Source organism: Sminthopsis crassicaudata, chromosome 3, assembly GCF_048593235.1.
Source record: "Sminthopsis crassicaudata isolate SCR6 chromosome 3, ASM4859323v1, whole genome shotgun sequence".
NCBI lineage: Eukaryota > Metazoa > Chordata > Mammalia > Dasyuromorphia > Dasyuridae > Sminthopsis > Sminthopsis crassicaudata.
This window is the reverse complement of record NC_133619.1, coordinates 178,971,749-178,997,554: the sequence shown is the minus strand read 5'-3', so window position 1 is coordinate 178,997,554 and position 25,806 is coordinate 178,971,749. Positions and strand designations below refer to the sequence as shown.

Sequence of the window (25,806 nt, the reverse complement as noted above, 5' to 3'; positions counted from 1 at the left end):
ATTAGAAAAACTAGGTATGATAGATCTTTGGAGAAAACTGAATGGCAATAGAAAGGAATATACTTTCTTCTCAGCAGTTCATGGATCCTATACAAAAATTGACCATGTAATAGGACATAAAGATCTCAAAATTCAATGTAGGAAGGCAGAAATAATAAATGCCTTCTTCTCAGACCACAATGCAATAAAAGCTACATTCAGTAAAAAGTTAGGGATAAATAGACCAAAAAGTAATTGGAAACTGAATAATCTCATCTTAAAGAATGACTGGGTGAAAGAGCAAATTATAGAAACAATAATTTCACCCAAGATAATGACAATGATGAGACATCATACCAAAATCTGTGGGATGCAGCTAAAGCAGTAATAAGGGGAAATTTTATATCTTTAGAGGCTTCTATGAAGAAAATAGAGAAAGAGAAGATTAACGAATTGGGCTTGCAACTTAAAAGGCCAGAAAAAGACCAAATAAAAAACCCCCAACCAAAAATTAAACTTGAAATACAAAAATTAAAAGGAGAAATCAATAATATTGAAAGTAAAAAACTATTGAATTAATAAATAAAACCAAGAGTTGGTTTTATGAAAAAGCCAATAAAATAGATAAACCTTTGGTAAATCTGATCAGAAAAAAGAAAGAGGAAAATCAAATTGTTAGTCTTACAAATGAAAAGGGGGACCTTTCCACCAATGAAGAGGAAATTAGAGAAATAATGTGTTACTTTACCCAACTTTATGCCAATAAATTTGATAACTTAAGTGAAATGGATGACTTCCTCCAAAAATATAGGCTTCTTAGATTAACAGAGGAGGAAATAAATTGCTTAAATAGTCCCATTTCAGAAAAAAAAATAGACCAAGGTATTAATCAACTCCCCAGGAAAAATCCCCAGGACCAGATGGATTTACATGTGAATTCTACCAAACATTTAAAGAACAATTTGCCCCAATGCTATATAAACTATTTGAAAAAATAGGGAATGAAGGAGTCCTGCCAAACTCCTTTTATGACACAGACATGGTACTGATACCTAAACCAGGTCGATCGAAAACTGAGAAAGAAAATTATAGACCAATTTCCTTAATGAATATTGATGCTAAAATCTTAAATAAGATATTAGCAAAAAGACTTCAGAAAATCATCCCCAGGATAATATACTATGATCAAGTAGGATTCATACCAGGAATGCAGGGCTGGTTTAATATTAGGAAAACTATTAGTATAATTGACCATATTAATAATCAAATTAATAAAAACCATATGATCATCTCAATAGATGCAGAAAAAGCATTTGACAAAATCCAACATCCATTCCTACTAAAAACTCTTGAGAGTATAGGAATAAATGGATTCTTCCTTAGAATAATCAGGAGCATATATTTAAGACCTTCAGTAAGCATAATATGCAATAGAAATAAACTGCAACCTTTCCCTGTAAGATCAGGAGTGAAACAAGGTTGCCCACTATCACCATTACTATTCAATATAGTACTAGAAACGCTAGCCTCGGCAATAAGAGCCAAGAGAGATTCAAGGAATTAGAGTAGGAAATGAGGAAATCAAACTATCACTCTTTGCAGATGACATGATGGTATACTTAGAGAACCCCAAAGACTCTGCTAAAAAGCTATTAGAGAGAATTCAGAATTTTAGCAAAGTGGCAGGATACAAAATAAATCCACATAAATCCTCAGCATTCTTATATATCACCAACAAAATGCAACAGGAAGAGATACAAAGAGAAATTCCATTCCAAACAAATGTTGAGAGTACAAAGTATTTGGGAATCCATTTACCAAAGAATAGTCAGGAATTATATGAGAAAAATTACAAAACACTTGCCACAAAAATAGTCAGATTTAAATAATTGGAAAGACATTCAGTGCTCTTGGGTAGGCCGAGCGAATATAATAAAGATGACAATACTCCCCAAACTAATCTATTTATTTAGTGCTATACCAATCAGACTCCCAAGAAACTATTTTAATGATCTAGAAAAAATAACAACAAAATCCTTTTGGAAGAATATGCAAGGGAACTAATGAAAAAAAAGTCAGAGGAAGGTGGTCCAAGTGTACCCGATCTAAAGCTATATTATATAGCAGCAGTCACCAAAACCATTTGGTACTGGCTAAGAAATAGAACGGTAGATCAGTGGAACAGATTAGATACAAAGGACAAAAAAGGGTACATCTATAGCAATCTAATCTTTGACAAACCCAAAGATACCACCATTAGGGACAAAAATTCATTATTCGGAAAAAAACTGTTGGGAAAACTGGAAATTAGTATGGCAGAAATTAGATATGGATCCACACTTAACACCATGATCAAAATGGGTCCATGATTTAGGCATAAAGAATGAGATCATAAATAGATTAGAGGAACAGAGAATAGTCTACCTCTCAGACCTGTGGAGGAGGAAGGAATTTATGACCAGAGGAGAACTAGAGATCATTATTGATCACAAAATAGAAGATTTTGATTACATCAAACTAAAAAGTTTCTCTACAAACAATAGTAATGCAAACAAGATTAGAATGGAAGTAACAAATTGGCAAAATATTTTTAAAAGTAAAGGTCCTGACAAAAGTCTCATTTCCAAAATATATAGAGAACTGACCCTGATTTATAGGAAACCAAACCATTCTCCAATTGATAAATGGTCAAGGGATATGAACAGACAATTCTCAGATGATGAAATTGAAACTATTTCCACTCATATGAAAGAGTGTTCCAAATCACTACTGATCAGAGAAATGCAAATTAAGACAACTCTGAGATACCACTACACACCTGTCAGATTGGCTAAGATGACAGGAACAAATAATGATGAATGTTGGAGGGGCTGTGGGAAAACTGGGACACTGATACATTGTTGGGGGAGTTGTGGAAGAATCCAGCCATTCTGGAGAGCAATTTGGAACTATGCCCAAAAAGTTATCAAACTGTGCATACCCTTTGACCCAGCATTGCTGTTATTGGGATTATATCCCAAAGAAATACTAAAGAGCGGAAAGGGACCTGCATGTGCCAAAATGTTTGTGGCAGCTCTTTTTGTTGTAGCTAGAAACTGGAAGTTGAATGGATGTCCATCAATTGGAAAATGGTTGGGTAAATTGTGGTATATGAAGGTTATGGAATATTAGTGCTCTGTAAGAAATGACCAGCAGGAGGAATACAGAGAGGGTGGAGAGACTTAAATCAACTGTTGCTGAATGAAATGAATAGAACCAGAAGATCACTGTACATTTCAACAACAATACTGTATGAGGATGTATTCTGATGGAAGTGGAAATGTTCAACATGTTCAACAAGAAGATCCAACTCACTTCCAGTTGATCAATGATGGACAGAAATAACTACACCCAGAGAAGGAACACTGGGAAGTGAATGTAAAGTGTTAGCACTACTGTCTATCTACCCAGGTTACTTATACCTTCGGAATCTAATACTTAATGTGCAACAAGAAAATGGTATTTACACACATATATTGTATCTAGGGTATATTGTAACACATGTAAAATGTATGGGATTGCCTGTCATCGGGGGGGGGAGAGAATGGAGGGGGGGGATAATTTGGAAAAATGAATTAAAAAAAATGGTCTTGCCCTCAAAGTTTACATATTATTGCGGAAAATGATGTCAACAAAAAAAAGTAGGAAGAAAATCTCTGCATAAGCAAGATAATTGTATAAATATTTTTATATACATTGGATTTATCATATATTTTCACATATTTAACATGTAATTACAGGTCACCCAGGCTAGGAGGTGGAAGGAAGGAGGGGGAATGTTGGAACAGGAGGTTTAGCAAGGCTCAGTGTTGAAAACTTGCCATTTCATATGTTTTTTAAATAAAAAGGTTTCCTAAAAAATATTTTTAAAAGAAAACCTCCGCATACAGCCTGAGCAAAATCCTCATCTGATGAGCAGTTGCCTTGCTTACCTTAGCCATGGAGACCTCATTGGGTGATGCCCATTGTGACATGCTCTAGTTCATTGTGACATGCCTGAGAACACCCAAGGTTTTCTGACTTAAAGGTGATGATCTCGCCACAACAACCCAGTTGGATCCTGAAAGCAAAGGGAGTAGGATGTGTGTATAGAAGAATGGATGAGTGGACAAATAGACTATTAGACTAGATACATAGATAACTGGTGATGGATGGATGGGATAGATAGTATAGACAAATAGATTGAATAGATACACTTGATGCATAGTTAAAAAGATAATGATGAATAGATAAGTGAAAAGATAGATTTATAGTAGAAAAGTTTATAGGTAGAATAGAGATTTATAGGAAGAAAAGTGATATATAGGTAGAAAAGAGATTTATAAGTAGAAAAGCGATTCATAGGCAGAAAAGAGATTTATAGGAAGAAAAGCGATTCATAGGTAGAAAAGAGATTTATAGGAAGAAAAGCAATTTATAAGTAGAAAAGATTTATAGTAATTAAAGCGATTTATAAGTAGAAAACAGATTATTAGATAAAAAAAGTGATTTTTAATTAGACAAGAGATTTATAGGTAGAAAAGGGGTTTATAGGCAGAAGAGAATGAATAGCTGCATTAAATATACATAGATAATGATTGAGTCAATGGAGGGTTAGGTAAATCAGTAAATAAATTACTGGAAAAAGAGATCCTTTCTGGTCCTCATTAGCATCATACCAAGTGCTCCTGTCAAAGATTGAGACTGCCTTCAGGTCAGTATTAAACTATTATATTTTATTCTTCAATATTATAGAAGCTAAAATGGTTGCTTTCTATCTGGCTTGGGAAATATTTGACTTCTCTTTCCTTCCCTCTTCCCCCACCCGCAAAAAATTCCAGTTTGTGGATGGTTATTCCAGTAGATCAAATGGACACATATCTTTCACTTATGCTGTAACATTTTACCTTTTCAGGCATCCTATAAGCCACTGCTAAAGCAGAGGAGATACTGAACCACTTGTGACCAGATGCTGGTGATATTGAAGGCATGTCTTCGGACCTCAGTGATCTACATAAACTGGGATTTAGCATGTTCATGAAGGTAAAGCAGCTATATAGAGATAATCTATCTTCAGTTTCCCTCCTGCAGTCAGTGTTAATAAGGGGTTGAAGGTAGGGCCAGGTTGCTGACTAACCCTATATGTACTAGAAGTACAAATAATCTGGGAAATAGAGAGCCTACCTTTACAAACAAACAAACAATCAAAAGCAGATTCTTTGAGTTCAGAAACTATTTTCTTTTTCATCATCCTATGCCTGGTTCCCAGAAACAAGATGACTTGCTCATATTAGAGGTTTCATAAATGCTTGTTGAATTCAGTTACATATAGATGAAGACCTTTTCTAAAATTATTGGCAGCTGGCTGGTACAGTGGATAACACTGTTGGACCACACTTGAATCAGCACCTGATTTCAAACACCAACTGTAGGACTCTGGGCAAGTCACTTAATCTGTGTTTGCCTCAATTTCCTCATCTGTAAAATGGGAATGGTACAATCATTTTTGCTCCACCGAGAATAAGCCTTTGAGAAATATTTGGTTTCAAGTAGAGTCACAGCATCGTGGATTTTGAGCTGGCGGGAATATTTCAGGGTTTCTGCTTCCATATTTTACAGAGAAAGTTACTGAGACTCAGGGTGGTTAAGTATATTTAGTATATTGTCCCAGCGCATACAGGTTGTAAAAGGCAGAGACAAGAGTCAAACAGATCCTGTTTATACTATCATGTTAACTCTAAGTGTTCATTACATATGTGTGTATGTGTGTGCATATATGTGTGTGTATATTTCCATACTTCAATCTTTTACCCTATAGCTAAACATATTAATTCTTAAAAAAAAAAAAAAAAAAAAAGGTGGTGGGATGGGATACGGGAAAGACACTGTAATAAAGTAACATTAAACAAGTGGAATTTTGCTGTGCTGATTATTTCTTACCTGCATGACTTTTTATTATCACTTAAACTCCCTGAGCGTCAGTTTCCTCACATGTTAAATGAGATACTTGAGCTCCACGACCACAAGGAGACTACATTTCTAGTTCTAAAGTTCTGATTCCACAGCTGAAAATCTACGAACATTATGTCCTAACGTAAGATCTTTATTTGATCATTAATGAGTCATATATTAACCTGACATGCTTGTCTGATGGCTGACCCCATCCTTGTTATGGTGAATGTTACAGGTGAGCCGACCTCATCCCGGTGACCATCCACTGCAGATCCTCTTTGTGGTTGGTGGGGTAACGATATCGGAAGCCAAAATGGTGAAAGATCTTGTTTCTTCCCTGAAGCCTGGAACACAGGTACTGAACCCTAAATAACAGGACATGCATCTCCCTGGCTCAAGGATGGGAGAGTCTGGCTGTTCCCATAAGGGTGGGTCTGAGCCTTAGGGGTAGCATCAGAGAAAACATGGTCTATATTACTTTGGAGATGGTGAAGCACTGTGTAAATGTCAGATACTATTCTTACTACTACTATTATTACTCGTACTCTTACACCTATTATTATTACTACTACTTCTACTATTACTCCTCTTCCTACTCCTATTAGTATCACTCTTAAGATTACTACTATTACTCTTCCACCAACTACTACAATTACTCCCACTCTTATTACTGTTACTATTCATACTACTCCCATTCCTTCTAGTTCTCTTCCTCCTGCTACTACTACTATCATTGCTCTTATTCCTATTAATACTCCTTCTACTACCACTACTACTATTATTTGTAATACTACCTTTACTATTACTATTACTATTACTTTACTATTACTATTACTACTATTTCTACTACTAGTAGTGTAACTCCTATTCCTAGTATTATTACTATTGCTTTTACTACTTATTCAACAAAAAAAAGAAGTAGGAAGAAAATCTCTGCATAAGCAAGATAATTGCATAAATATTTTTATATACATTGGATTTATCATATATTTTCACATATTTAACATGTAATTACCGGTCATCTAGGGAAGGAGGTGGAAGGAAGGAGGGGGAATGTTGGAACAGCAGGTTTCACAAGGCTCAGTGTTGAAAACTTTCCCCTTCATATGTTTTCTAAAATAAAAAGGTTTCCTAAAAAATATTTTTAAAAGAAAACCTCCGCATAAAGCCTGGCACAATCCTCATCTGATGAGCAGTTTCCTTGCTTACCTTGGCCATGGAGACCTCATTGTGTGATGCTCATTGTGACGCGCCGGAGAACACCCAAACTTTTCTGACTTAAAGGTGATGATCTCGCCACAACAACCCAGTTGGATCCTGACAGCAAAGGGAGTAGTATGTGAATATGAGAATGGATGAGTGGACAAATAGACCAATAGACTAGATACATAGAAAACTGGTGATGGATGGATGGGATAGATAGGATACACAAATAGATTGAATAGATACACTTGATGCATAGTTAAAAAGATAATGATGGATAGATAAGTGAAAAGATAGATTTGTAGTAGAAATGTTTATAGGTAGAAAAGAGATTTATAGGAAGAAAAGCAATTTATAGGTAGAAAAGAGATTTATAATAAAGTGATTTATAATAGAAAAGAGATTTTTAGATTAAAAAAGGGATTTATAAGCAGAAAAGAGATTTATAGGTAGAAACGAGATTTATAGGCAGAAGAGAATGAATAGCTGGATTAAAATATACAAACACCCCCCAAAAAATATTGCAGTTTATGGATGGTTTTTCCAGTATATTAAAAGGACACATATCTTTCACTTATGCTGTAACATTTTACCTTTTCAGGCAACCTATAAGCCAATACTGAAGCAAAGGAGATACTGAACCCAGAGTGACCAGATTCTGGCGATATTGAACACATGTTTTCGGGCCTTGAAGATCTACTTCAAACGGGATTTAAATTGTTGTTGGGGATTTTTGATCTATACTTTGGAGTTTATTGTACTGGTGGGGGGAAGGGGACAGATGATGTTGCTGATTGTTGTTGGGGAGTTTTGATCTATACTTTGGAGTTTATTGTACTGGTGGGGGGAAGGGGATAGATGTTGCGGAGTTTGATGGGGTTTTTAAAAAAAAAAGTTTTTTTCTGTTTCCAAAAGTGTCAAGTTGTCATTCTTTCAGCTTCCACATGATTAGTGATATTTCCCAGTTTCTTCTGTGCTATCTAGTGATTAGATTTGCCAGCTCGTTAATCTAAAGAAATACTTGTTGGCAAACTTATTGGGTAAATTAAATTTTTCCCTTATTTGCAGCTAGCCCATACTGCTGATGGGTAAAGCTGGCTATATCCTATCTGGGTTTGGGAATAAGAGAGGGAGGCAGATTTCTTCTTCTTTGAGATTGTGAAACAACTGTAACCAGGACCTTTGCCATCAGAGGCTTGGGACCGTCTGAAAGTCTGGGAGCAAAGAGCTATTGGGGGTTAACAAGCAGCAGGTCTGTTGTGTTCTAGCCAGAGAAGTCCCAGAGAAGCTAGGAAGTGGCCCTGCTGAAGTCTTTTGGATCTTCCTGGAGGAGCAGAGCAGCCATTCCATACCTGGAGGGCAATTCAGAATGACAAGGGACTGGCTTAGAGATTTGCATCCAGGTGCTTCCCCTCAGCTCCAGGTGAAGGCTGAGCCAGAAAATAATTGGTGTCCCCACAGGCTTGTGCTAGAGCCCCCCATTCCCCCTTTGAAGTTTCTTCTGCCTGACTTGTGCTCATTATAATCTATATGACTGAAATGTAAAATTTCTGTTTCTGAAAATCTAACCTTTCTTCAGAAGTTGGGAACCTAAATCCCCTGGATGAAGAAGGGGGATAGTAAGAGTGCTAGAAAAGCAAATGGGTGCTCTGGAGCCAGCAAGATTGGAGATGGGAAAACCCCTTCTGATTTGATTCCATAGATAGTGGCAAACCTCAGGTTAGCCACAAAAGATGTTTGCACTGAATGATAAAGCTGGAACAATACCTCTTGTGAATTGATGTACAGGCCCTGGCAATAAAATGAAACCAAACTAACTCCCAAGCAGAATGCAGCCTTCATTGGATGAAGGGCCCCAGAAGGCTTTGACAAGCCAGTCAAGCCGGCTTCCAGAGCTAGTGCTTAGTTTGGCCTTGGGAATCCTCCCAGGGTGTGGAAGAGAAGGTGGTCTGGATGGCTCTCTGACAGCACCTTCTCATCCTCCATCTTGGGCTTTCCACTTCTGGGCTTGGGCTTGGAGGGTCTCATCTACAGAAAACCACCTCCTTGAGGGCAAGAACTGTTGGAGCTTTTCCGTGGTAGCTCTGCCATTTTTCCACTTCGAATCACTTCCAATTTACCAATATTTCTTAAGGAAACAAGCATTTATTAAACTCCTATGTACCAAGCACTGTGCTAAGCACTTTACATATATTCTCTCCTCAACAACACTGGGAGGTAGGTGCTATTATCCACACTCTCAGTTAAAGAAACTGAGGCAACAGGTCAGCAAAATAGAGGCTAGATTGAAACAGATCTTGTCTTGTACAGACAACTCTGGCCTAATTAACAAGGGGATTCTAGATCTGCAGCGTTCAATGGGGTGTTTTCCAAATTCTATATGATGAAAGTTACCTGATAAAGCTGTCTGGGGTCTTAACTGTGGCCCTAGCTCCTCTTGCTTTTCAGCCAAAACGTAGGTTCCATCCCAAGAGCAATATGGGGGCTTAGCTCCCTTTCCCGCTGGCTGCTTCTACTCATGTCCCCAGTTTCTGGTCCCTGTGTCTTTTGTGACCATATCATTCATTTGGTAGCCTACCTCACCCATCTTCCTTAGACTACTCAATCAGCAAAGCACAACTAAACAAGGAGCAAACATATATTACATACTTACTAGGGGTCATGTATTACACTAGACCTTGGAGACATAAAGATGAAAACAAAATGGTCTTGGTTCATGGGTGGAGCCAAGATGGTGGAGAAGATACACCGCGACTGTGTAAGCTCCTTTCTTCCCTCACAACCAACTAGATTTACTCAGCCTCAGAAATAGCGCTGGACTGATAGAATCCACAAGGACTGGAAGCACGACTTACCAGCTGAAGAGAATCTGGAATTTGAACAGGAAAGGTCAGCTCCCAGGGGAGGAAGAAGAGAGGCCAGTGCAGACGGTGGGGTGGTGGCACACTGCGCTGATCGCGCTGGGGAGGGCTCTGGGATCAGAGAATCCACTGAGATAGAAGAATCTGGCACAGGCTGTTAGCTCTTCTCTGCTTATAATACAGCAGTTCAGAAGAGAAATCTCAGCAACTTGAAAATTTAAAACCAGATTGGATCTTCCTGGATCCCGGGGGTGACTCAGCACATCTTGGCACTGGTGGGTGTGGCCGACATAGGCAATCCAGGCTTTCACCTGGGGGGTAGTTAAGAGATTGAAAAGTGGGCGGGGCTGTAACTCATATTGCCTGGCTTGGCTAGAGGCTGTGGAATGGAAGTCCCAGAGAAGCAGAACCTTTGAACTAGGGACCGCGGTTTCTGGCAGACACTTCCAGTGTGAGCGCAGGGGCTTTTCAGGTCACCTGCTGCAGACATCCACGTCTCAACCGGACACATAGGCTAGGCTTTGAGTCGCCTTTACTGTACAGTCTCAAACATCAGGGAAGCCACTAGAACACAGTGCCCTCAAAGCACAGCACTGCTGATCGCCTCTGAGGCACTTCCAGGGAGGGGGTGGGGAACTCTCTCCCAGAGCTCTCTCTTAGCTCAGGCGCAGGGGCCGCTGCATCCATCAAGTCTGGGAAGAAGTGGTAAAGAAAGAAAGAAATAATTTCCTACCCCAGGGACAGACCCGAAAAGATTTTTTAAGTATGAGCAAAAAGCCCCCCAAAAATATAGATTCCTTCTACACAGAGAAAGAGCAGGTATCCAACCCCAAGGAAGTTAACAGCAGAGAGTCAGCAGATAACAACCTAAAGGGGAATAATTCCTGCCCCCCATCACATAACTCTCTCCTTGAAGAGACTATTAAAAAGTTAAGAGAGTTTGAAGAAAAATGGGGAAAGGAAAGAGAATAACAACGTTGTGAAATTGGGGTTGGAAAAAATAAAGAATTCACAGGAGATGCAGGGAAACAAAATTAGTGAATTAGAAAAGGTAAAAAAAAAAACAGGAAAGTAGGATTTCTGAACTGGAGAAGATAAAAAAATCTCAAGAAAATAGTATTTCTGAATTGGAGAACATAAAAGAGTCCCAAGAAAATAGGATTTCTGAATTGGAAGAAGAAAATAATTCTCAAAAAAAAAATTAGGGAAATGGAAAAAAAAAATCAATAGAGCAAAAATAACTCATTTAAAAATGAAATTGGGCATTTACAAAAAGAAGTAAAAACTGTGAATGAAGAAAATAACTCCTTAAAATTCAGGATGGAACAAATAGAAATGAATGATTCACTGAGAACCCAAGAATCAGTCAAACAAAACAAAAAAAAAAAAATGAAAAGCTGGAGAATAACGTCAAATACTTACTGGGAAATTCTATAGACCTGGAAAATAGATCTAGGAGAGATAATCTGCGGATCATTGGACTTCCCAAAAACTATGACCAAAATAAGATCCTAGATTCTATTTTACAGGAAATTATTAAAGAGAACTGTCCAGAGATAATAGAAACAGAGGGGAAAGTAGATGTTGTAAGAATTCATCGAACTCCTTCTGAAATAGACCCTAAAAAAGAACACCACGGAATATTGTGCCTAAGCTGCAGAATTAGCACACAAAGGAGAAAATCCTGCAAGCAGCTAGAAAAAAACAATTTAAATACCAAGGGGCCACAATAAGGATCACACAAGATCTGGCTGCCTCCACATTAAAAGATAGAAGGGCCTGGAACCTGATATTCCGAAAGGCAAAAGATCAAGGATTGCAACCATGAATAAACTACCCAGCTAAGTTTAGCATCTTTTTCCATGGAAGAAGATGGTCATTCAATGCAATAGAGGAATTCCATATGTTTCTAAGAAAAAAACCAGACTTAAACAAAAAATTTGATCTATATCCACAAGACTGAAGAGAAACAGAAAAAGGTACACAGAACCCTTGAGAACTATATCTCTGTTGTGGGTATATAGAAAGTACACATGGATAATTTGATTTTACTGATATAAAAGAAAAAAAAAAGGAGGGGGTGTAGTAAAAGGAAGGGGGTATTATCAGAAAAAGGGTTGGGTGTGATAAAAAGAGGGAAACTACATCCCAGGAAGAGGCATAGAAAATACACCATATCTGAGGGAATTTAGAGAGGGGGAGAATCATTGTGTAAATCTTACTCTCATCAGAAGAGACTCAAAGAGTAAATAATTGTCATATTTGTTTTTCAGAGAATTCTCTCTCACCTCATTAAAAGGGGGGAGAGGAAAAAGGAAAAGGAAAAGGAGAATAAGGGAAGGGATGTGGAGGGAGGGGGGAGGGACACAAAAAAAAGGGAGGGCTGCGTGTCACAAGGGGGGTCTATAAATTAAATATCGGGGAAGGGGTTCAGGGGGGTCAAGGGAAAAGGCATAATCTGGGGATAATATGATGGCAGGTAATACAGAATTAGTAATTTTAACTGTAAATGTGAATGGGATGAATGCTCCCATCAAATGGAGACGGATAGCAGACTGGATCAAAAATCAGAACCCTACAATATGTTGTTTACAGGAAACACACTTAAATCAGGGAGATATATATATAGAGAGAGTAAAGGTAAAAGGTTGGAGCAGAATCTATTACGCTTCAGGTAAAGCCAAAAAAGCAGGGGTAGATATCCTTATCTCAGATCAAGCAAAAGCCGAAGATGATCTAATTAAAAGTTATAAGGAAGGAAACTATATCCTGCTGAAAGGTAGCATAAATAATGAAGCCATATCGATACTAAACATATATGCACCAAGTGGTATAGCATCTAACTTTCTAAAGGAAAAGTTAAGAGAGTTGCAAGAAGAAATATACAGTAAAACTATAATAGTGGGAGATCTCCTCCTTGCACTCTCAGATTTAGACAAATCAAACCACAAAACAAACAAGAAAGAAATTAAAAAAGTAAAGAGAACATTAGAAAAACTAGGTATGATAGATCTTTGGAGAAAACTGAATGGCAATAGAAAGGAATATACTTTCTTCTCAGCAGTTCATGGATCCTATACAAAAATTGACCATGTAATAGGACATAAAGATCTCAAAATTCAATGTAGGAAGGCAGAAATAATAAATGCCTTCTTCTCAGACCACAATGCAATAAAAGCTACATTCAGTAAAAAGTTAGGGATAAATAGACCAAAAAGTAATTGGAAACTGAATAATCTCATCTTAAAGAATGACTGGGTGAAAGAGCAAATTATAGAAACAATAATTTCACCCAAGATAATGACAATGATGAGACATCATACCAAAATCTGTGGGATGCAGCTAAAGCAGTAATAAGGGGAAATTTTATATCTTTAGAGGCTTCTATGAAGAAAATAGAGAAAGAGAAGATTAACGAATTGGGCTTGCAACTTAAAAGGCCAGAAAAAGACCAAATAAAAAACCCCCAACCAAAAATTAAACTTGAAATACAAAAATTAAAAGGAGAAATCAATAATATTGAAAGTAAAAAACTATTGAATTAATAAATAAAACCAAGAGTTGGTTTTATGAAAAAGCCAATAAAATAGATAAACCTTTGGTAAATCTGATCAGAAAAAAGAAAGAGGAAAATCAAATTGTTAGTCTTACAAATGAAAAGGGGGACCTTTCCACCAATGAAGAGGAAATTAGAGAAATAATGTGTTACTTTACCCAACTTTATGCCAATAAATTTGATAACTTAAGTGAAATGGATGACTTCCTCCAAAAATATAGGCTTCTTAGATTAACAGAGGAGGAAATAAATTGCTTAAATAGTCCCATTTCAGAAAAAAAAATAGACCAAGGTATTAATCAACTCCCCAGGAAAAATCCCCAGGACCAGATGGATTTACATGTGAATTCTACCAAACATTTAAAGAACAATTTGCCCCAATGCTATATAAACTATTTGAAAAAATAGGGAATGAAGGAGTCCTGCCAAACTCCTTTTATGACACAGACATGGTACTGATACCTAAACCAGGTCGATCGAAAACTGAGAAAGAAAATTATAGACCAATTTCCTTAATGAATATTGATGCTAAAATCTTAAATAAGATATTAGCAAAAAGACTTCAGAAAATCATCCCCAGGATAATATACTATGATCAAGTAGGATTCATACCAGGAATGCAGGGCTGGTTTAATATTAGGAAAACTATTAGTATAATTGACCATATTAATAATCAAATTAATAAAAACCATATGATCATCTCAATAGATGCAGAAAAAGCATTTGACAAAATCCAACATCCATTCCTACTAAAAACTCTTGAGAGTATAGGAATAAATGGATTCTTCCTTAGAATAATCAGGAGCATATATTTAAGACCTTCAGTAAGCATAATATGCAATAGAAATAAACTGCAACCTTTCCCTGTAAGATCAGGAGTGAAACAAGGTTGCCCACTATCACCATTACTATTCAATATAGTACTAGAAACGCTAGCCTCGGCAATAAGAGCCAAGAGAGATTCAAGGAATTAGAGTAGGAAATGAGGAAATCAAACTATCACTCTTTGCAGATGACATGATGGTATACTTAGAGAACCCCAAAGACTCTGCTAAAAAGCTATTAGAGAGAATTCAGAATTTTAGCAAAGTGGCAGGATACAAAATAAATCCACATAAATCCTCAGCATTCTTATATATCACCAACAAAATGCAACAGGAAGAGATACAAAGAGAAATTCCATTCCAAACAAATGTTGAGAGTACAAAGTATTTGGGAATCCATTTACCAAAGAATAGTCAGGAATTATATGAGAAAAATTACAAAACACTTGCCACAAAAATAGTCAGATTTAAATAATTGGAAAGACATTCAGTGCTCTTGGGTAGGCCGAGCGAATATAATAAAGATGACAATACTCCCCAAACTAATCTATTTATTTAGTGCTATACCAATCAGACTCCCAAGAAACTATTTTAATGATCTAGAAAAAATAACAACAAAATCCTTTTGGAAGAATATGCAAGGGAACTAATGAAAAAAAAGTCAGAGGAAGGTGGTCCAAGTGTACCCGATCTAAAGCTATATTATATAGCAGCAGTCACCAAAACCATTTGGTACTGGCTAAGAAATAGAACGGTAGATCAGTGGAACAGATTAGATACAAAGGACAAAAAAGGGTACATCTATAGCAATCTAATCTTTGACAAACCCAAAGATACCACCATTAGGGACAAAAATTCATTATTCGGAAAAAAACTGTTGGGAAAACTGGAAATTAGTATGGCAGAAATTAGATATGGATCCACACTTAACACCATGATCAAAATGGGTCCATGATTTAGGCATAAAGAATGAGATCATAAATAGATTAGAGGAACAGAGAATAGTCTACCTCTCAGACCTGTGGAGGAGGAAGGAATTTATGACCAGAGGAGAACTAGAGATCATTATTGATCACAAAATAGAAGATTTTGATTACATCAAACTAAAAAGTTTCTCTACAAACAATAGTAATGCAAACAAGATTAGAATGGAAGTAACAAATTGGCAAAATATTTTTAAAAGTAAAGGTCCTGACAAAAGTCTCATTTCCAAAATATATAGAGAACTGACCCTGATTTATAGGAAACCAAACCATTCTCCAATTGATAAATGGTCAAGGGATATGAACAGACAATTCTCAGATGATGAAATTGAAACTATTTCCACTCATATGAAAGAGTGTTCCAAATCACTACTGATCAGAGAAATGCAAATTAAGACAACTCTGAGATACCACTACACACCTGTCAGATTGGCTAAGATGACAGGAACAAATAATGATGAATGTTGGAGGGGCTGTGGGAAAACTGGGACACTGATACATTGTTGGGGGAGTTGTGGAAGAATCCAGCCATTCTGGAGAGCAATTTGGAACTATGCCCAAAAAGTTATCAAACTGTGCATACCCTTTGACCCAGCATTGCTGTTATTGGGATTATATCCCAAAGAAATACTAAAGAGCGGAAAGGGACCTGCATGTGCCAAAATGTTTGTGGCAGCTCTTTTTGTTGTAGCTAGAAACTGGAAGTTGAATGGATGTCCATCAATTGGAAAATGGTTGGGTAAATTGTGGTATATGAAGGTTATGGAATATTAGTGCTCTGTAAGAAATGACCAGCAGGAGGAATACAGAGAGGCCTGGAGAGACTTAAATCAACTGTTGCTGAATGAAATGAATAGAACCAGAAGATCACTGTACATTTCAACAACAATACTGTATGAGGATGTATTCTGATGGAAGTGGAAATGTTCAACATGTTCAACAAGAAGATCCAACTCACTTCCAGTTGATCAATGATGGACAGAAATAACTACACCCAGAGAAGGAACACTGGGAAGTGAATGTAAAGTGTTAGCACTACTGTCTATCTACCCAGGTTACTTATACCTTCGGAATCTAATACTTAATGTGCAACAAGAAAATGGTATTTACACACATATATTGTATCTAGGGTATATTGTAACACATGTAAAATGTATGGGATTGCCTGTCATCGGGGGGGGGAGAGAATGGAGGGGGGGGATAATTTGGAAAAATGAATTAAAAAAAATGGTCTTGCCCTCAAAGTTTACATATTATTGCGGAAAATGATGTCAACAAAAAAAAGTAGGAAGAAAATCTCTGCATAAGCAAGATAATTGTATAAATATTTTTATATACATTGGATTTATCATATATTTTCACATATTTAACATGTAATTACAGGTCACCCAGGCTAGGAGGTGGAAGGAAGGAGGGGGAATGTTGGAACAGGAGGTTTAGCAAGGCTCAGTGTTGAAAACTTGCCATTTCATATGTTTTTTAAATAAAAAGGTTTCCTAAAAAATATTTTTAAAAGAAAACCTCCGCATACAGCCTGAGCAAAATCCTCATCTGATGAGCAGTTGCCTTGCTTACCTTAGCCATGGAGACCTCATTGGGTGATGCCCATTGTGACATGCTCTAGTTCATTGTGACATGCCTGAGAACACCCAAGGTTTTCTGACTTAAAGGTGATGATCTCGCCACAACAACCCAGTTGGATCCTGAAAGCAAAGGGAGTAGGATGTGTGTATAGAAGAATGGATGAGTGGACAAATAGACTATTAGACTAGATACATAGATAACTGGTGATGGATGGATGGGATAGATAGTATAGACAAATAGATTGAATAGATACACTTGATGCATAGTTAAAAAGATAATGATGAATAGATAAGTGAAAAGATAGATTTATAGTAGAAAAGTTTATAGGTAGAATAGAGATTTATAGGAAGAAAAGTGATATATAGGTAGAAAAGAGATTTATAAGTAGAAAAGCGATTCATAGGCAGAAAAGAGATTTATAGGAAGAAAAGCGATTCATAGGTAGAAAAGAGATTTATAGGAAGAAAAGCAATTTATAAGTAGAAAAGATTTATAGTAATTAAAGCGATTTATAAGTAGAAAACAGATTATTAGATAAAAAAAGTGATTTTTAATTAGACAAGAGATTTATAGGTAGAAAAGGGGTTTATAGGCAGAAGAGAATGAATAGCTGCATTAAATATACATAGATAATGATTGAGTCAATGGAGGGTTAGGTAAATCAGTAAATAAATTACTGGAAAAAGAGATCCTTTCTGGTCCTCATCAGCATCATACCAAGTGCTCCTGTCAAAGATTGAGACTGCCTTCAGGTCAGTATTAAACTATTATATTTTATTCTTCAATATTATAGAAGCTAAAATGGTTGCTTTCTATCTGGCTTGGGAAATATTTGACTTCTCTTTCCTTCCCTCTTCCCCCACCCGCAAAAAATTCCAGTTTGTGGATGGTTATTCCAGTAGATCAAATGGACACATATCTTTCACTTATGCTGTAACATTTTACCTTTTCAGGCATCCTATAAGCCACTGCTAAAGCAGAGGAGATACTGAACCACTTGAGACCAGATGCTGGTGATATTGAAGGCATGTCTTCGGACCTCAGTGATCTACATAAACTGGGATTTAGCATGTTCATGAAGGTAAAGCAGCTATATAGAGATAATCTATCTTCAGTTTCCCTCCTGCAGTCAGTGTTAATAAGGGGTTGAAGGTAGGGCCAGGTTGCTGACTAACCCTATATGTACTAGAAGTACAAATAATCTGGGAAATAGAGAGCCTACCTTTACAAACAAACAAACAAACAATCAAAAGCAGATTCTTTGAGTTCAGAAACTATTTTCTTTTTCATCATCCTATGCCTGGTTCCCAGAAACAAGATGACTTGCTCATATTAGAGGTTTCATAAATGCTTGTTGAATTCAGTTACATATAGATGAAGACCTTTTCTAAAATTATTGGCAGCTGGCTGGTACAGTGGATAACACTGTTGGACCACACTTGAATCAGCACCTGATTTCAAACACCAACTGTAGGACTCTGGGCAAGTCACTTAATCTGTGTTTGCCTCAATTTCCTCATCTGTAAAATGGGAATGGTACAATCATTTTTGCTCCACCGAGAATAAGCCTTTGAGAAATATTTGGTTTCAAGTAGAGTCACAGCATCGTGGATTTTGAGCTGGCGGGAATATTTCAGGGTTTCTGCTTCCATATTTTACAGAGAAAGTTACTGAGACTCCGGGTGGTTAAGTATATTTAGTATATTGTCCCAGCGCATACAGGTTGTAAAAGGCAGAGACAAGAGTCAAACAGATCCTGTTTATACTATCATGTTAACTCTAAGTGTTCATTACATATGTGTGTATGTGTGTGCATATATGTGTGTGTATATTTCCATACTTCAATCTTTTAACCTATAGCTAAACATATTAATTCTTAAAAAAAAAAAAAAAAAAAAAGGTGGTGGGATGGGATACGGGAAAGACACTGTAATAAAGTAACATTAAACAAGTGGAATTTTGCTGTGCTGATTATTTCTTACCTGCATGACTTTTTATTATCACTTAAACTCCCTGAGCGTCAGTTTCCTCACATGTTAAATGAGATACTTGAGCTCCACGACCACAAGGAGACTACATTTCTAGTTCTAAAGTTCTGATTCCACAGCTGAAAATCTACGAACATTATGTCCTAACGTAAGATCTTTATTTGATCATTAATGAGTCATATATTAACCTGACATGCTTGTCTGATGGCTGACCCCATCCTTGTTATGGTGAATGTTACAGGTGAGCCGACCTCATCCCGGTGACCATCCACTGCAGATCCTCTTTGTGGTTGGTGGGGTAACGATATCGGAAGCCAAAATGGTGAAAGATCTTGTTTCTTCCCTGAAGCCTGGAACACAGGTACTGAACCCTAAATAACAGGACATGCATCTCCCTGGCTCAAGGATGGGAGAGTCTGGCTGTTCCCATAAGGGTGGGTCTGAGCCTTAGGGGTAGCATCAGAGAAAACATGGTCTATATTACTTTGGAGATGGTGAAGCACTGTGTAAATGTCAGATACTATTCTTACTACTACTATTATTACTCGTACTCTTACACCTATTATTATTACTACTACTTCTACTATTACTCCTCTTCCTACTCCTATTAGTATCACTCTTAAGATTACTACTATTACTCTTCCACCAACTACTACAATTACTCCCACTCTTATTACTGTTACTATTCATACTACTCCCATTCCTTCTAGTTCTCTTCCTCCTGCTACTACTACTATCATTGCTCTTATTCCTATTAATACTCCTTCTACTACCACTACTACTATTATTTGTAATACTACCTTTACTATTACTATTACTATTACTTTACTATTACTATTACTACTATTTCTACTACTAGTAGTGTAACTCCTATTCCTAGTATTATTACTATTGCTTTTACTACTTATTCAACAAAAAAAAGAAGTAGGAAGAAAATCTCTGCATAAGCAAGATAATTGCATAAATATTTTTATATACATTGGATTTATCATATATTTTCACATATTTAACATGTAATTACCGGTCATCTAGGGAAGGAGGTGGAAGGAAGGAGGGGGAATGTTGGAACAGCAGGTTTCACAAGGCTCAGTGTTGAAAACTTTCCCCTTCATATGTTTTCTAAAATAAAAAGGTTTCCTAAAAAATATTTTTAAAAGAAAACCTCCGCATAAAGCCTGGCACAATCCTCATCTGATGAGCAGTTTCCTTGCTTACCTTGGCCATGGAGACCTCATTGTGTGATGCTCATTGTGACGCGCCGGAGAACACCCAAACTTTTCTGACTTAAAGGTGATGATCTCGCCACAACAACCCAGTTGGATCCTGACAGCAAAGGGAGTAGTATGTGAATATGAGAATGGATGAGTGGACAAATAGACCAATAGACTAGATACATAGAAAACTGGTGATGGATGGATGGGATAGATAGGATACACAAATAGATTGAATAGATACACTTGATGCATAGTTAAAAAGATAATGATGGATAGATAAGTGAAAAGATAGATTTGTAGTAGAAATGTTTATAGGTAGAAAAGAGATTTATAGGAAGAAAAGCAATTTATAGGTAGAAAAGAGATTTATAATAAAGTGATTTATAATAGAAAAGAGATTTTTAGATTAAAAAAGGGATTTATAAGCAGAAAAGAGATTTATAGGTAGAAACGAGATTTATAGGCAGAAGAGAATGAATAGCTGGATTAAAATATACAAACACCCCCCCAAAAATATTGCAGTTTATGGATGGTTTTTCCAGTATATTAAAAGGACACATATCTTTCACTTATGCTGTAACATTTTACCTTTTCAGGCAACCTATAAGCCAATACTGAAGCAAAGGAGATACTGAACCCAGAGTGACCAGATTCTGGCGATATTGAACACATGTTTTCGGGCCTTGAAGATCTACTTCAAACGGGATTTAAATTGTTGTTGGGGATTTTTGATCTATACTTTGGAGTTTATTGTACTGGTGGGGGGAAGGGGACAGATGATGTTGCTGATTGTTGTTGGGGAGTTTTGATCTATACTTTGGAGTTTATTGTACTGGTGGGGGGAAGGGGACAGATGTTGCGGAGTTTGATGGGGTTTTTAAAAAAAAAAGTTTTTTTCTGTTTCCAAAAGTGTCAAGTTGTCATTCTTTCAGCTTCCACATGATTAGTGATATTTCCCAGTTTCTTCTGTGCTATCTAGTGATTAGATTTGCCAGCTCGTTAATCTAAAGAAATACTTGTTGGCAAACTTATTGGGTAAATTAAATTTTTCCCTTATTTGCAGCTAGCCCATACTGCTGATGGGTAAAGCTGGCTATATCCTATCTGGGTTTGGGAATAAGAGAGGGAGGCAGATTTCTTCTTCTTTGAGATTGTGAAACAACTGTAACCAGGACCTTTGCCATCAGAGGCTTGGGACCGTCTGAAAGTCTGGGAGCAAAGAGCTATTGGGGGTTAACAAGCAGCAGGTCTGTTGTGTTCTAGCCAGAGAAGTCCCAGAGAAGCTAGGAAGTGGCCCTGCTGAAGTCTTTTGGATCTTCCTGGAGGAGCAGAGCAGCCATTCCATACCTGGAGGGCAATTCAGAATGACAAGGGACTGGCTTAGAGATTTGCATCCAGGTGCTTCCCCTCAGCTCCAGGCGAAGGCTGAGCCAGAAAATAATTGGTGTCCCCACAGGCTTGTGCTAGAGCCCCCCATTCCCCCTTTGAAGTTTCTTCTGCCTGACTTGTGCTCATTATAATCTATATGACTGAAATGTAAAATTTCTGTTTCTGAAAATCTAACCTTTCTTCAGAAGTTGGGAACCTAAATCCCCTGGATGAAGAAGGGGGATAGTAAGAGTGCTAGAAAAGCAAATGGGTGCTCTGGAGCCAGCAAGATTGGAGATGGGAAAACCCCTTCTGATTTGATTCCATAGATAGTGGCAAACCTCAGGTTAGCCACAAAAGATGTTTGCACTGAATGATAAAGCTGGAACAATATCTCTTGTGAATTGATGTACAGGCCCTGGCAATAAAATGAAACCAAACTAACTCCCAAGCAGAATGCAGCCTTCATTGGATGAAGGGCCCCAGAAGGCTTTGACAAGCCAGTCAAGCCGGCTTCCAGAGCTAGTGCTTAGTTTGGCCTTGGGAATCCTCCCAGGGTGTGGAAGAGAAGGTGGTCTGGATGGCTCTCTGACAGCACCTTCTCATCCTCCATCTTGGGCTTTCCACTTCTGGGCTTGGGCTTGGAGGGTCTCATCTACAGAAAACCACCTCCTTGAGGGCAAGAACTGTTGGAGCTTTTCCGTGGTAGCTCTGCCATTTTTCCACTTCGAATCACTTCCAATTTACCAATATTTCTTAAGGAAACAAGCATTTATTAAACTCCTATGTACCAAGCACTGTGCTAAGCACTTTACATATATTCTCTCCTCAACAACACTGGGAGGTAGGTGCTATTATCCACATTCTCAGTTAAAGAAACTGAGGCAACAGGTCAGCAAAATAGAGGCTAGATTGAAACAGATCTTGTCTTGTACAGACAACTCTGGCCTAATTAACAAGGGGATTCTAGATCTGCAGCGTTCAATGGGGTGTTTTCCAAATTCTATATGATGAAAGTTACCTGATAAAGCTGTCTGGGGTCTTAACTGTGGCCCTAGCTCCTCTTGCTTTTCAGCCAAAACGTAGGTTCCATCCCAAGAGCAATATGGGGGCTCAGCTCCCTTTCCCGCTGGCTGCTTCTACTCATGTCCCCAGTTTCTGGTCCCTGTGTCTTTTGTGACCATATCATTCATTTGGTAGCCTACCTCACCCATCTTCCTTAGACTACTCAATCAGCAAAGCACAACTAAACAAGGAGCAAACATATATTACATACTTACTAGGGGTCATGTATTACACTAGACCTTGGAGACATAAAGATGAAAACAAAATGGTCTTGGTTCATGGGTGGAGCCAAGATGGTGGAGAAGATACACCGCGACTGTGTAAGCTCCTTTCTTCCCTCACAACCAACTAGATTTACTCAGCCTCAGAAATAGCGCTGGACTGATAGAATCCACAAGGACTGGAAGCACGACTTACCAGCTGAAGAGAATCTGGAATTTGAACAGGAAAGGTCAGCTCCCAGGGGAGGAAGAAGAGAGGCCAGTGCAGACGGTGGGGTGGTGGCACACTGCGCTGATCGCGCTGGGGAGGGCTCTGGGATCAGAGAATCCACTGAGATAGAAGAATCTGGCACAGGCTGTTAGCTCTTCTCTGCTTATAATACAGCAGTTCAGAAGAGAAATCTCAGCAACTTTAAAATTTAAAACCAGATTGGATCTTCCTGGATCCCGGGGGTGACTCAGCACATCTTGGCACTGGTGGGTGTGGCCGACATAGGCAATCCAGGCTTTCACCTGGGGGGTAGTTAAGAGATTGAAAAGTGGGCGGGGCTGTAACTCATATTGCCTGGCTTGGCTAGAGGCTGTGGAATGGAAGTCCCAGAGAAGCAGAACCTTTGAACTAGGGACCGCGGTTTCTGGCAGACACTTCCAGTGTGAGCGCAGGGGCTTTTCAGGTCACCTGCTGCAGACATCCACGTCTCAACCGGACACATAGGCTAGGCTTTGAGTCGCCTTTACTGTACAGTCTCAAACATCAGGGAAGCCACTAGAACACAGTGCCCTCAAAGCACAGCACTGCTGATCGCCTCTGAGGCACTTCCAGGGAGGGGGTGGGGAACTCTCTCCCAGAGCTCTCTCTTAGCTCAGGCGCAGGGGCCGCTGCATCCATCAAGTCTGGGAAGAAGTGGTAAAGAAAGAAAGAAATAATTTCCTACCCCAGGGACAGACCCGAAAAGATTTTTTAAGTATGAGCAAAAAGCCCCCCAAAAATATAGATTCCTTCTACACAGAGAAAGAGCAGGTATCCAACCCCAAGGAAGTTAACAGCAGAGAGTCAGCAGATAACAACCTAAAGGGGAATAATTCCTGCCCCCCATCACATAACTCTCTCCTTGAAGAGACTATTAAAAAGTTAAGAGAGTTTGAAGAAAAATGGGGAAAGGAAAGAGAATAACAACGTTGTGAAATTGGGGTTGGAAAAAATAAAGAATTCACAGGAGATGCAGGGAAACAAAATTAGTGAATTAGAAAAGGTAAAAAAAAAAACAGGAAAGTAGGATTTCTGAACTGGAGAAGATAAAAAAATCTCAAGAAAATAGTATTTCTGAATTGGAGAACATAAAAGAGTCCCAAGAAAATAGGATTTCTGAATTGGAAGAAGAAAATAATTCTCAAAAAAAAAATTAGGGAAATGGAAAAAAAAAATCAATAGAGCAAAAATAACTCATTTAAAAATGAAATTGGGCATTTACAAAAAGAAGTAAAAACTGTGAATGAAGAAAATAACTCCTTAAAATTCAGGATGGAACAAATAGAAATGAATGATTCACTGAGAACCCAAGAATCAGTCAAACAAAACAAAAAAAAAAAAATGAAAAGCTGGAGAATAACGTCAAATACTTACTGGGAAATTCTATAGACCTGGAAAATAGATCTAGGAGAGATAATCTGCGGATCATTGGACTTCCCAAAAACTATGACCAAAATAAGATCCTAGATTCTATTTTACAGGAAATTATTAAAGAGAACTGTCCAGAGATAATAGAAACAGAGGGGAAAGTAGATGTTGTAAGAATTCATCGAACTCCTTCTGAAATAGACCCTAAAAAAGAACACCACGGAATATTGTGCCTAAGCTGCAGAATTAGCACACAAAGGAGAAAATCCTGCAAGCAGCTAGAAAAAAACAATTTAAATACCAAGGGGCCACAATAAGGATCACACAAGATCTGGCTGCCTCCACATTAAAAGATAGAAGGGCCTGGAACCTGATATTCCGAAAGGCAAAAGATCAAGGATTGCAACCATGAATAAACTACCCAGCTAAGTTTAGCATCTTTTTCCATGGAAGAAGATGGTCATTCAATGCAATAGAGGAATTCCATATGTTTCTAAGAAAAAAACCAGACTTAAACAAAAAATTTGATCTATATCCACAAGACTGAAGAGAAACAGAAAAAGGTACACAGAACCCTTGAGAACTATATCTCTGTTGTGGGTATATAGAAAGTACACATGGATAATTTGATTTTACTGATATAAAAGAAAAAAAAAAGGAGGGGGTGTAGTAAAAGGAAGGGGGTATTATCAGAAAAAGGGTTGGGTGTGATAAAAAGAGGGAAACTACATCCCAGGAAGAGGCATAGAAAATACACCATATCTGAGGGAATTTAGAGAGGGGGAGAATCATTGTGTAAATCTTACTCTCATCAGAAGAGACTCAAAGAGTAAATAATTGTCATATTTGTTTTTCAGAGAATTCTCTCTCACCTCATTAAAAGGGGGGAGAGGAAAAAGGAAAAGGAAAAGGAGAATAAGGGAAGGGATGTGGAGGGAGGGGGGAGGGACACAAAAAAAGGGAGGGCTGCGTGTCACAAGGGGGGTCTATAAATTAAATATCGGGGAAGGGGTTCAGGGGGGTCAAGGGAAAAGGCATAATCTGGGGATAATATGATGGCAGGTAATACAGAATTAGTAATTTTAACTGTAAATGTGAATGGGATGAATGCTCCCATCAAATGGAGACGGATAGCAGACTGGATCAAAAATCAGAACCCTACAATATGTTGTTTACAGGAAACACACTTAAATCAGGGAGATATATATATAGAGAGAGTAAAGGTAAAAGGTTGGAGCAGAATCTATTACGCTTCAGGTAAAGCCAAAAAAGCAGGGGTAGATATCCTTATCTCAGATCAAGCAAAAGCCGAAGATGATCTAATTAAAAGTTATAAGGAAGGAAACTATATCCTGCTGAAAGGTAGCATAAA

The 25,806-nt window shown here is 37.8% G+C and overlaps 1 long non-coding RNA gene across 1 annotated transcript; it reads left to right on the top strand.

Moving 5' to 3' along the window:
* The first annotated feature begins 17,057 nt into the window (after positions 1 to 17,057).
* Positions 17,058 to 21,071, top strand: LOC141560871 (uncharacterized). Its single transcript, XR_012487852.1, has 4 exons — positions 17,058 to 17,712; positions 17,914 to 18,041; positions 19,190 to 19,309; positions 20,759 to 21,071. It is a non-coding gene; the product is annotated as an uncharacterized LOC141560871 (long non-coding RNA).
* Positions 21,072 to 25,806: the final 4,735 nt, after the last annotated feature.